This window comes from Macrotis lagotis, chromosome X (assembly GCF_037893015.1).
Source record: "Macrotis lagotis isolate mMagLag1 chromosome X, bilby.v1.9.chrom.fasta, whole genome shotgun sequence".
NCBI classification, from domain to species: Eukaryota; Metazoa; Chordata; class Mammalia; order Peramelemorphia; family Peramelidae; genus Macrotis; species Macrotis lagotis.
Window position 1 is genome coordinate 39,313,219 of NC_133666.1, and position 14,313 is coordinate 39,327,531.

The following is a 14,313-nucleotide window of genomic DNA, read 5'->3' on the forward strand; positions in this document are numbered from 1 at the left end:
TTCTTTTTGCAAATGTAAATTATGGACACATTCTATTCTCTCATGAACAGCTGAAAGATGTAATTTGGTTGTCTTTGATTATATTATTCTTTTCCACGTATCCAATCATTTGTCAATATGTCAACCCTAAAACGATTAATGCTGTTTGTTGGAACATCAGGAGTATTAATAGCCCCATTAAAATGAAGTAGGTCATAAATATTCTCTGAGCTGATCAATGCAGCATATCATTATGGTGAGAACCCCAGTGGATTGAAAAGAAAACAGATTGGTTTCCCTTGCCCTGAGTAGGGCAGAAGGATAGGGCTTCTATCGCTCAAACTCAAGAGATCAAAATCGCCAACTGATGCCAGCAAATGAGTCAGTGGAAAAGTTGCTTACAGAGTCTGGAACCGAGAAAGCTAGGAGAAAATACAGGTGCCTTGGACTTTGCCAGCTTGGTAAGGCATGCTATTTATCAGCATGGCCCTGTGGCCATCCCAACCCTTCCTAAAAAGACCAGAGCCAGGAAGCAATGATCAGCTGAAAAGATAGAAACTCTTCAATCCATTCTAACCTCTCAGGAATAGACTAAAAGTTCAGCAAATTTCCTTACTGGGAATTGCTTTGCTTTCATTTTTTGTCACTTTGAGCCTATGAGTTCAGTCAATAAACAGTAAGTCTTTATTAAGCTTCTTCTAGATTTTAGGCTTTATGCTAAGGGCTGGGAACAAAAATAAAAAAGGCAAAAGAAAGTCCCTGCCCTCAAGGAGTTCACAATCTAATGGGGGAGACAACATATGAATAAATATAGGAAATAATTAACAGAAGGAAGGCACTCAAATGAAGAGGGGTCAGGGAAGTTTCATGAAGACGGTGGGACTTAAAGCAAGCCAGGATGGTGCGTAGGCAGAGCAGAGGATGGAGAGCAGTGCAGACACAGGAGACAATCACAGAAAATAGCCAGGCCAGAGAGACGGAGTGGTTTAATTGTGGAATAGCTATAATGCCAATGTCATAGGATCAAAGAGTGTGAATTGACAAACAAAAAGACTAGAAAGGTGGGAGGGCTCAGATTATGAAGGATTTTGAAGGTCAAACAGAACATTTGATATTTGATCCTGGATGCAATAGGGAGTCACTGGAGTTTATTGGGGGAGGGGGTGACATGATCAGATCTATGCTTAAGGAAAATCACTTTAGTGGCTGGATTAAAGAGTATTGACAGGACTGGGAAAAGCCCCACCAGTAGGCTATTTCAGTAATCTAAGCAAATGATGATGAGGGCCTACACTGGAGTAATAGTGTCAGAGGAGAGAATGGGATGTATTCAAAAGAAATTGCAAAGGTGGTATAAGTGAATTTCTGGTACAGGAACTTCCTTACACAACTACATATCAGCCAGTCCTCTATATGTACCTAATATCTTACAAAGTGGTCTGGGAGCATTGCAAGTCTAAAGGGCTATCCATGGGCACTCAATGCACATTGACTCTAAGGATAAGTCCTTGGTCACTATGCCACACTACCTGTTTGCAACCCAAAGGCATGAAGAAGTGGAATCCTCTTCACTGGTGTTTTGGGGGAGCCCTCCATGCCCACTAGTTGATCAGCCTTGCTAGGATCAGCTTCCACAGGACCTGAAGGAAACAGTCCTCAGGCAATACAGATGCCTGTACATACAGATGTTCATGCTTCTGGAAAGAAGAACAGTGATCCGATTTGGCCCCGGGGGGTGGGGGTGGTGAGAGGATCTCTCCAAGTTAGTGAACAGGAATCACCACAGAGGAATGTGGATTTTTCTTCCAAGTTCGGGATCCAGAACCACCAGTAGCTTTCATTATAAAAGGGGTAAACAATCATGTAGCATTAAGGCTTTAGGGGGACGGCAGATGCTGTGGGTTTTGGGAAAGGTGGAGGCCAAAAACCCTGACTTCTCGGATTGTGTTCAGATCTAAGTCAACTCTGGGCAAGAGCCTACCTGGAGATCTCCTTCAGGAATTGTGAACTGAGGCCCTAACTGGCGATGGGCCTTCCCCGGTGATGCCAGTTCCACAGATGAGACTTTTGCAAAACTATTCACTTTGCATTTCTTCTGGGGTGAACTAGTTGAGAACATTTTTACTGAAATATTTTTAACCTCAAACTTCAAGAAATCAAGAAATTTCACTTATGTCTATATGTTTTCTTCTTTTTAAAAATGAATGAGATAGTGAAAGGATTGAAGTTAAAGGAAAAGAAAATTCAATTTCAGTTGGAATATATTTGACCAGACTTTGCTTAAGAGAAACAAGACCTCAAGATCTTTGTTATCCTGAAGTCTGTGAAGGCCACTCTATCTTTCAAGGCATTCTGGAGTCTCTGATGGGATAGGATGAAAGAACTTTCCCTTTCCTTAAAACTAGAGATTGTTTCTGCCCTTCCAGAATGGATAATGTATTCTGAGTGGTTGACAAGACCGAGATGAGCACAGTGTGTTCATCTGCCCAGATAATAGCTGCTTCCTGAAACTCTTCCCCGAGGAGTCAGCCTCAACCTTGGAGTGAGTCAGTGTCTAGGGAGACCAACCACCTGCTGTGCTGATGTCCCTGATGGGAAAATGGCCACCTAGTTCTCTCTGACCATCCTGGTTCTACTTCTTGGCATTTGGTGATCTGTCTCATGGGAATTGATCCTTCTGTTCCACTTTCCTCTTCCCTTTCCCTTTCCTTTTCACCTTACCCCTTTCATTTCCATTCCTTGCATCTCTCTTTTCCTTGTTCCCTCCCACCCTTCCCCTCTCATTTCTACCTCTCAGAATCTTTTTTCATACATCTATAACAGCAGAGGAAGATAAAGGCCCCAGATTTAAGCTGGGTTATGGTCCTAATGTGTAGCTTTCTGCTGTTGGATGAGCTGAGCATCACCAGGGATATAATGATAACCAGGCAGAGTTCCCCTCAGGTGATCTTGGCATGTGAGTTTTAGCTTTTAGATGGAAATTTCTAGAGATGTCTCTGTCTCCCTTAATGCCACTTGCTTATGACCAAACCCATTGTTTTAAAGGGTGGAGGGGCTGGTCCTTCAAACCCTTGTGTCTTTGGATTTTGTTCTCCTCTTGAACTCTTTCAGGAATTTTAGGAAGGACTTTTCCCTTGGTGTAGAGGGGTGGCAGAGATGTGGGAGGAATGGAAAGGACAGTCTCGGCCTCCTCTGCCATCCATGAGCATGTGCACAATAGACTTGATCCCTGGTGGAAGTGAGATTGGTTTCCAGGGAAGGAGGGGTCCAGATGCAGGCAGAAAATGAGGGAAAAGTGTTTGAGGTGGAGTTGATTTTGAATGTCTCCCATGTTGTGGAGGAAAGAAGGCTCACTGGGTAGCTTAGGGCAGAATGGGCAAGGAAGGGTGGGGGTTGCTTCTGTGAGGATGAGGTCTGAATACACCTTGCCCTGACTTTTGGCCCTCTCCTTCTGATTGCCCTGATCCTAGGTATAACCAATCCTTAAGTTCCCTTCTCTCCAACAACTGCCAGGCCATAGACCAGAACCTGTAACCTGAATCTTTTGGGCTGCTTCCTGCTATTGCCCACACAGTGGGAACTCTGGTTTGGTCCATTCTTTTTCATGTGACCATTCTGAGGGTCTTCCAGAAAACCTGGGAATAAGAGCCATCATTTCTAGAGTCTAATGTACACTCAACCCCCAGAGAAAGCCTTCAGGCAGCACTTCTGATACTGTGGCATTCCTCCACTCCTATTGCCACTCCTCTGAACTGGGGAACAAGGCTCAGAAAGGATCCTTGTCCAATTCAGTCACCTGGCAGCAAAGCAGAAGGGAGCTCATTGTTCACCCAGGACATGTCATCAGGTACATCTTGGATCCCTCAGTGTCCAAAGGGCAAGCCATCACTAGGACCTGCTCTGCAGGTGTCCCTTCAGGCATTGTGACGTGCTCCCTAACCAGTAATGGGGCTATCAACTGAAACTTCCCTAATATCACTGACCTGTGGTGCAAATCCTTACAACAAATATACCCCTTTGAATTTTTTCCTAAAATAATACATTCAAATTTTTGCCTTATACTTTTGAATCCTAGGCTGGAAGAATCCAAGTCATTTCATTAATCTACATTCAATGGTATTATATAAAAGTTCCAGAAGAATGAGGATTTTTAGTGAAACAAATGAAATGAAAAGGGAAGGAAATTATAATTAATTAGGAATATATTTTAGCAGTTTTCCTCTGATAATCATGATCTAGAGACTGTCATCCCCAAAACACTTTCCGTCTCTACCTTTTTAAAAATTGTTTTTGGGGGAGGTCTCTGGATGGGAGGACTTTTTCTTTTAACCAAACCAAGTCTTTTCCTGATCTGTGAGAAAGCAATGTCTTCTGGGGAACTCAGAGTTGTGTTGAATTTAGTTCTACTGCCAGGGAGTCAACCCTCCCCCTAAAGAAACTCTACCCTCAACCCCACCTACAGGAAGTCTTCATGGAATCCATAATTTGTCACCTTACAATCAGCACCCTTGCCCCTCTGTTTGGAAGCTCCCTTTTCTGATGGACAGAATCCTACCCCTACCTACCTCCCACCCTTTAATCCTTCCTGTCCAGCTGGGCCCTAGTTTTGCTATTTCTCCGTTGGCTGGTGAGAAGCAGGTCCCCTGGATTATTTTTTTTAGGTTTTTTTTTTGCAAGGCAAATGGGGTTAAGTGACCTGCCCAAGGCCACACAGATAGGTAATTATTAAGTGTCTGAGACCGGATTTGAACCCAGGTACTCCTGGCTGGTGCTTTATCGACTACACCACCTAGCCTCCTCCTGGATTATTTTTAATTCGGGCTAGGAGAGTTGGGGATGGCCTGGGATTTAAGAAGTCTTAGAGTCTGGTTCCTCAGTTTGCTGTCCCTTTAGATGGGGGAGGGAGGAGGGACCATCAGGGAGGGTTGCTAGGAAGGGAGAGGGAGACCTTGACCTTTGGCCTGGGCATTTCTGGGCTACTTTTGATTTTGTCATTGTTTAGGACCCACTCATTGGTTTAACTTCATGGACAAAGGGGCATAGACCTCAAAATTGAGGTTTTGCTGGATTGTTGTCAATTGATTGTGTCATGAACTCCAGGAAGGTTTTAGGTGCTCCCCTGAATGAGGAGACATGTGGGGGATCAGGGTGATTCTCACCCCAGAAAAGTAGCCCCACTGTCCTCTAGAGTAAATGGATGCTTCAGGAATTTGGGGACATAGCCCAACAGAGAGATGGCAGGGATGGGTGGGGCAATACAGGATTCAGAAGGAGGAGGGGGGCCAGTTCCACTCTTGGTTTAGATTGTCCAGGCTCAAGGTGCTGGAGGAGCAGGTGAGACAGGTGTTATGGACCTGGGGTTCCATGGGGTCAGGAGAGCAGAAAGGCCCAGGAGGTATGGACTAGAGAGGGTGGAGGAGGTAGAGGAAGTGAGGAAGAAGGAAGCAGGAATCCTTCCCACTCTTGCTGTCAGGTCACCATTTACTCCTTTCCTCCTTAACCACTTGTCCTGCTCATCTGTGATCTGGAGGTGCCATGGCTTGGAAGCAGAGAGACAAGGATACCAAGAAAACTGGAAAATCTTGTATTTACCCTAAGGGGGTTTGTCAAGTAATGGGGGAGGAAGGGGAGATGGAATCACAACTGAAAGAGAAGAGGTGAGAATTCAACTCAGAGAAGACCCTACCATCCAGGGTCAGCTGGGCAGAACTCTTGCTTCAGGAAGTTGGGGCCTGAGCAGAAACATGAAGTCAGGGAATGACTCTGGAACATCCTCATGAACCCCAATCTCCCTGTGCCAAGCCAAGGTAGTCCCAGTTGGGGGCTTGGAGAGAAGGGAGGTCTATCATGACTTTCTGCATCTGAGAAATGAGCATTAAATGCTCTGGAAGAGCAGCAGAATGTTCTGGTTTGGAGGAATGATCAGGTACCATGTGGAGCTCTTAGTATAGTGACAAAAGCCATCCCCAGGACTGTTTCCCAAGCTTACAGGGTCATTGGATGCTTTCAGAAGGTGGAGGTCTACAGCCCTGATTTCAGGTCTCCTCTCTAGATCTCTAGGTAATTTTTGACTATCTCCAGTCCAACACTAGACCTGCCTTGTTACAGATCCATGAAATTACTAGAGTGATGTCAGTCTGATGGGGGAGGCAATGGGAATTTTGTTGAATCATTGTTCCATAATACAAACTAGAAACTGGGTTTTGATATAGTTTTAAAACTCTTTGTATCATTTCTGGAAAAGGGGGGGGGATAAGTTTGATTTGGGGTCTTCAACCCCTTAAAACAGGAATCCAGGCAATTTTGTTTCTCCTTTAATGTGTTACACAAAAAAACCCAGAGAAAGAAAATTTTTGTAGAAACTGGTCAAATTAACGTGACAAAAGAAGATATTTAAGAATGAGAAGCAGGTCCATGATATGGAGTTTCCTGACAGACCTTGCTCTGACTCTCCCAAGCCTCACCCTCTCTATAGGGACCAGTGAGATAAAGAGACCTGGGCAGGTGATGAGGATCTTTCCCCTTGGATGCCTGCTCTCTTTGTCAGGTCTTCTGATCTTACAGAAAGTTAACTATATTCTGGATGTTCACTCACTTTTCCTCTCATTCCTCTACATAAGTCCATTAAAGAAGATACAGTCCAGGCAGGCTGAATTAAGGGGGTACTGTCTCACTGTCCCATCAGCCTCCCTGAGGGTCTGGAAAGCTCACTTGCCAATAGAAAACACAGCCTTGACAGCTGCCCACCAGTGCCTAGAATACAGGGGGAAGGCCTTGGTAGAGTTGGAGGGTGGCTTTGGGGAGTACATAGGGTTTGAGTTGCAGGATGGGGAGGAAGGAGGAAGGAGAAGAATCATTCCCTGACTTCATGTTCCAGCTCATATACCTCTTCCAAGAAGCAGCAGGACTGCCAGGTGCCCCCTGGGTACTAAGGCCTTCTGGCCTCTGTGCTGGCCTCCCTGGCATCCAACCTACAACACATGTTATCGGTTTTCTCCTCATCCTTAGACTCTGAGCTTCCAGGATTCAGGGTCCAAGCCTTCCTGTCTTTGCTGGGCTCCCTCGGACCCAGCACCAGGAGGTGTACATGGAGGGTAAGCAGTGATTGCCCGTGGTCTCTGCTGGAAGGACAAGGTCCCCTTAGTCAAGGTTGAGCAGTGGGGGGGTGTCTGAGTTGGGGTTTTTCAGGCTCCCAGAATTCTCATTGTCTCTAACCCACCCCCTCCTGAGCCCTGATTCCATACTGACCTTGTATGTCTGTGTGTCCCTGTGGATCTCTCTTTGTGTCCACTGGGTTTGTTGTGTGTTCCCCGAGTCTGTGTGACCCTCCGTGTCTGTCTGTGTGTCCCTCTGGGTCTGTCTGCGTATCTCCTGGGGCTGTCCTTCTGTCCCTCTTTTTCTTTGTGTGTCCCTCTGCGTCTGTGTCTCTCTGTCTGAATGCTGAAATCTATTCCTGTAATTGGAAAAAGTAAATTACTATTTACCACACACCATCCCCCCCAAAACCAAAAGCAACAACAAACACCACCACCATTTGTCCCCACACCAAGAAAAGTGTGATTTATAGTATCCCTTCAGAATCATGTGTTTCTGAATTTTTTTTCCTTGAATTCATTTTGCCCAGAATTCTGGGAAAATTTTTTTGATATTTCTGATGAGGATGTGGAACTTCCTCAAGGCCCTTTAAGCATATGAAGAAAGGCTTCTAAAGGGGGAAGGTTGTTCTCTGGAGAGACAGTCTGGAACTCGGGGTGAGGATGTAGGAACTTCTGAATGTGTCCTATGAGGTGGGGGACAACTGTTCGAAGAGAGTGACCAATTAGAATTGGGTTGGGGGGTGGAGAGGGGACAACCTGCAAATACATATCTGTGTAAAATATCAGGTGTAAACCTGATGTGTCTCTAAAGTGGCAGGATGGTGTGGCTTGCTATCTGAGGGCAGAAAACAATATGAACAAGCTGGGGCCCCTGGGCATTCCCTGCTTCTGGAAAGTATTCCTTGACTTGAAATATGAAGGGAGTCATAGCCAGACTCTGCAGTTTCCTATCCATCATGTAGCCAAAAACAACCCACCCCTGCCTGCTGGCCCCCAGGGTCTAACCCTAGTGAGCCATATAGGGACATGGCAATTGAGGGTAGGGGCTGCAATTGCTTTCTGCATCTAAGAAATGGATTGTGTAAAGTTCCTTAGAAGTAACTTTACAAATGGGCAAAGGAAAACAGCAATCTTAAGAGTCTTTTGGTGATATTTTCTTTTTTAAAAAGGTTTTTGCAAGGCAAATGGGGTTAAGTAGCTTGCCCAAGGCCACACAGCTAGGTCATTATTAAGTGTCTGAGTTCAGATTTGAACTCAGGTACTCCTGACTCCAGGGCCGGTGCTCTATCCACTGCGCCACCTAGCTGCCCCCGGTAATATTTTCAAAAGAAAATGATTTTCACAAGAAAATAAGAAAAGAGGAAGGCTTGGGGATTTGGCATTTCAGGATATAAGCATCAAGCCAACCAGCAGATTAGGAGGCAAGGTTACCTGGTTATTCTCAGAGTTACAGGGAGCCAAAAAAAGAACTTGGATATCAAGTTGGCAATAGCATGAGGAGTTCCAATGGAAACCCAATGTAGACAGTATCTGACCATTGTTAATCAGATTGGGTGTGTGGAGTCAAGGGATGCTGTGGATTATGATGTGAATGCAGGGTAATTGTGAATTATGGCTCCGTCTAGTCAGACCCCTTCTTGTAAGGCTCTCTTCCCCTACAGATCTGGCATTGCAGGGCAGGACTGTTCCACAAGGAACAGCTGCCAGGAGTTCATACATCTGGCCTCCTTTTGGAAACTCTTCTTCCTGGTTGCTTTAAGGAAACAAACTTTGTCCAGTGCACTGTCAATCGATACCCATGGTGACAAAACAACTTATTATGACAGATGGTTCCCTGTCAGTAAAGAGCAAATTAGGGAAGAGCTAGGGCCAGGGGAGACCTATAAAAGCTTAGACTTCCTGCAATTGCAAGGGATTAACCAGACAGTGATGAAAGCAAAACTGGAGAATGCTTTTGGAGTCTGTGTAGAGAAAACATTCCCAATCTGTGGCAGTCAAGTACATGGCACTGGGTGGAGCTGCATTCTAACATGGACCCTCTGTTCTGTTGGTGTCTCTTGTCATGGGGGTAGCTGGGCACAGAAACACCCAACATTGCCAAAGAAAAACAGACACTTCCTACCAGGTGGGGAAAGCTTGAAGGAGAGGCCAGGGAATGGCCTGGGTAACTGATGACCAAAGAACAGCTTAAATAGTGGGGAGAGGCTCATTGCCAGAAGGTGGACTACCAGGTGGTGTGAAGTCATTGACAAGTGGGCACTGGAGGGAACCTAAATGCTGGGGAAATGACAGATTCTGCAAGGACTGAAATCTAGCTGTTGGCTGTGCTTAAGCAACTAACATTGATGAAGCTCCTACATTGTGCTGAGTCCTGTGCTAGATGTTGGAGGGGCAGTAACAAGAAAACAAAAAAACCCTGCCTTCAGGGATTATCAAGGGATGCATTATCAAGGGATCTTGTACATGCAGCATTGGAAATCATCATCCTCTGAGAGTAGCATTAGTAACCAAACAGTCAGAAACTTAGTTCCAAACTAAAAAATTTTAGTTAAAAAAATACTATGTTCCAGGCAGAGCCTTAGACATTGGGCTAATTAATGCTTTACAAATGTCTCTTCTCACAGTATCAGTAACTCAGATAGTCTTTAACCCCATTTTCTAGATTGATAATGGAAAATTGGAGAGGTTAAATGTGTTGCCAGGGCTACCCAACTGTTGTTGTTTGCGCTTCATTCTTAAGAAGACCTCCATTGAAGGAGAGCTCACTCCCTTCTAAGCCAGCCATTTCAGTTAGGGGTGGTTTCCATTGTTAGTAAATTTTATATAACTTGGAGCCTAAATTTACCCCCTCTGCCCATGCAGCCAAGCAGAATGGACACATTCTCTCTGCCAACAACATTCCAATCTTGCCTTCTTGAATTCCTTCAAGTGATCACCATATGACATGTGGCTTCAGGAGTTTTACTATCCTGTTGGCTCCTCTAGCTCCTCAGCACCATAGCAGTACCCTTCCCAAGATGCAACCCCCAGGACTGACTGCAGGGCAAAGGAGAGAGGGATTAGCCCCTCTGCCATCATGAATGTGATGCCTTACTCAGTGCATTCTAAGATCCCACTGTTTTCGGCTATCATGAAGGAATATGAGAAGGAACTTCTCCCCCTTTTTTGCAGAACTGAAAGCCCCTGGAGGTGGGATACTGCATCTGACGGCAGATTTTTCCGTTGGCAGATTTTCCCCCCAATATGTTGACTAATTTTGCAAAACTTTTTTCACCTCTTTTAAAATTTTTATTTTTATTATAAGTAATATGTCTTGGCAAAGAGAGATGTAGAAATTAGATGATGTAAAAACAAAAACAAAATTTGTGTTTGTCATATCATACTGTTGATACATTTAGTTTGCTGTTCTCAAAACCTGCAGGTATTTTTTTAAAAATAACTGACATTTAGTAATATGTTCCCCCATCACATAGAGTAATAAGACCATTTCTTTCTTCTTTTAGGTTTTTGCAAGGCAATGGGGTTAAGTGGCTTGCCCAAGGCCACACAGCTAGGTAATTATTAAATGTCTGAGGCTGGATTTGAACTCAGGTACTCCTGACTCCAGAGCTGGTGTTCTATTCACTGCACCACCTAGCTGCCCCAAGACCACTTATTTCTATGAAATTTCCTCTGAGATTTAACCTAGGGTTCTTGCCTGCCAAGATTGTTGAAGATCCTGAGATGTCCCCCATGTTTTTCTGTCTGAAAAACTGGCAAGTCTGCCAGCTAGTACTGTAATTCATTTCATTGCTCAAAATGTTAAATAGCACAAGACCAAGGAAATATTCCTGAGGTACTCCCCTAGAGATCTCCTCCTGGGCCATAGCAAACCATGCATTAATATATGGGCCCAACAATCCACAAATGTCCACATATAATTGATCTTTTTATCTATTCCACATTTCCTTCTGTTTTCCAAAAAGATTAGCATTTGAGATTTTCATCAAAAGCTTTTCTAGTGTCCAAGTAAATTATACTATCTCCAGTATTCTCCTAATTGCCTGGCTTGGTAGCCTGTCAAAAAGGGAAAGAGGTTATTTTGGTTTGTCAGGTTTGGGATATTTTATCAGGACCTGTTGATAGGGCCTTTCATTTCCTGCTCTTGTCCCTGCAGACCCTACTCTTACAATCCTTTGCTGTGCTTTTGTATTTTACCCAACTTCCTTTCATGTCTTTACATGTCTTTGTTAAAGAAAACCTAAGTTGACTGAGGGGTTCCCTGTGCATCCACATCCACCTCTACAAAAAAAGACCTTTTCTCAGAGTTTCATTCCTGAGAGCTCTGCATCCATGCTGGGTGAACAATAGCTTTCTTGTTCCTCTCTTTTATCTGAGCTCTTTGAAATCTGCTCCCCCTCAGTTGCATGTCAAACTTTCCACTCCTCTCTGTATCACATATTCTAAGAGTATTGCCACTTGCCATGATCATTTCCATTCTAGTAGATGATTTCTCTTTGTACGTTAGAATTGACTCAAGAAGAGAATTCACTAATATTTTCTTCCGCCTTTGGAAGGTTACAATCGATATAAACAAGTCAAGAAATCATTAGTCATTCTGCTCTCAGTGCAGAGAAAACTTTGGCAGATCTTTGGTTAACTGAAATCTCCCACTACTGTTATAACAGAAATTCTCTACCGGGTTTGTGATCTATTTCCCAAACTCCTTATCATTTTCCCCTTTCTTTCCATTTATACTATAGTAGGCTGTGAGGAAAGGATCTAGGCTATGCCTTTCTCTTAACTCAAGATATTTTCCAACCTGCTTCCTCTGCTGGAGCCTAGATTCTCTCATATAAGTAGATTCACTTAACAGACCAGGTCTCCCTTTTCCCCATCCAGTTTCTCGATAAAAAAAAACAAAAAAAACAACTTTTCCTTTCTTCAGAGAAGCTTTCATTCACTCATCTGTCTATGTGCTATTTCCCCAAGTGGAATGGAAGTTCCCTGAGGGTAAGGACTGCTTGGTTTGGGCCTTTTCCTCCTTACTCCTGGCCTGGTAACTCCCCTATAGGTAAACACTTAAATACTTCAGCCCATCAAGTCTCAGGGACACTTGTACTTCCTAGCTTGGAGCCCAGCCACCAAAATGTCAGGCTTCTACTCCTAACAACTCAGTGACTCCCTAGGCACCTTCTGAGGCAAATGCAAAACCATCTATTTAGCCTTCAAAGCTCTTTGGAATGGCATCCCCCCAATACTAACCTTTATTACTGGCTCTTTCATTCCTTTTGGTCTCCCTTCTCTCTTCTCTTTATTCCTCCCTTCCTTCCTTCTTTCCCTTCTTCCTCCCTTCCTTGTTCCCTCCCCTCTTTCCTTCCTTCCTTGTTCCCTCCCTTCCTCCCTTCTTTCCTCACTCCCTCCTTTCCTTCCTTCCTTCCTTCCTTCCTTCCTTCCTTCCTTCCTTCCTTCCTTCCTTTTCTCCCTCCCTTCCTTGTTCCTTTCCTCTCTTCCTTGTTCCCTTCCCCCTTCCTTCCCTCCCTTCCTTCTCCTTGCTCCCCATTATCATGCATAACTTCCTTTCTCTGTCCAACCACCTAATAGGTGACTACTACATATCCCTGGGGGATGGGAAACCCATGAGGTGCAGCCCTATCCTCAATAAGCTTACAATTTTAGATGAGAATGGGTATATGTGAAACAAATCCAGGTCAGCTCCAATATGATAGGTATATAAGAGTGACATAGTAACAGCTGTAGATATAGGAAGTGAAAGAATGCAGAATTAGGGAAAAGTCGAACTCTGTAGCTTACAGTCAAAGGCAGAGAAGACAGATGGTAGGATTGATATAGGTTTGGGACTTTGGATGGCGAGGATAATAGAAGATTGGCAGAATGAGGGTATTTTGAACATGGAAGAAGGCAATTTTGTAGGCATTGACTAAGATTGGGAGGGAATTCAGTAAAGTTGAAAGAGATGGGGTTAATTGATGAGAAGTCAGAATTTTGAGTCTGCTCTTTTTTATTCAGCACATTGCAGAACACATAGTCTTATACATAGGGTATGTGTTGAATGAGTAAAAGAAAATCATGTTCCCTGACAGAAAAGACATTTTAAAAAATTGTATTTGCATTGGAAGAATACTGAACGGGCAGGAGAGTTCAGAATTGGTCTCATGTGGTCGAGGCTGTGATGATGTTGGAGAGTGGCTGATATGAAATAGAGATAAATAAGGAATTCGAAAGCTGAGTTGGTCCAAGATCATCAACATAAGTGTGGCCAGGAGACATACTGAAGTCATTTGAAAAAAATGAAAATGGACCCAGATGGATGATGTAGGCTCTTAGGAGCTAATGTTCAGTGACTTTCATACCATGGCAAGTCTGATGACATTGTGTGCAGAAGGGAAAAGGGACCTTAGCTGTCCACAACAGCAGGCTAGAAGACAGAGTAGAAGAAGCAGAAAACTCTATGAATGGTAGAGGAGAAAATTTGCAGATGATGTACTGGCAGATTTAGCTAGAGAGAGGGAGATGACAGAGTCAGGGAGACACTGAAAACCAACTCTCCCCTGTGTCTCAAATGATAAGGGAGAGATTACATTGTAAGTTATTCCAGACAATTTTCACTCTGACCAACTCTATCTTTGCATGATCTCTAAAATCATCTTTCAGACTCAGGAAAAATTTCTTTTTTAAGAAAGGCTTAAAGCATAGTTATAAGCAATGAAGAATGACATCAAACTGTGCAGGCTAAATCATTTACCTCTCAGTTACAATGATGAGCACTGAAATAGTAAGAAAGTCTGAAAGAGAACCCAGGAAGCCTGATTCATGATCTTCCTCCCTTAGCTTTACTGAGAGTTATTGGGTATCTGGGTCATTTAGTCAGATCAAGGTTCTAATTAGGCCAAGCTTATGATTTTACTCACCACATGAGCCATTTTTAAAGGCCAACTGACTTCCCTAGCTACAGGTTAGATCCTTACCAGTGGATCACCTGCTTCACCATTGCATGCCATTGGTCTTGAGAGGAGGGGAAAAGAAAGCCCACAAACCCATTACTAGTACAGAAATTTGATATGTCCATGCCACCTCTTCTTATCATTGTGAAGGAGAATTCACCAAGCATTGGATTGTTCACCTACTAATAGGGAACATGTACTGTTGTGCCCTGCTGATATGGGAAGTAGAGAAGCCAAGGAAATATCAAATGCTAATGCTTGCCCAGATTTGGAGGTACAATGTGGTACCTCGC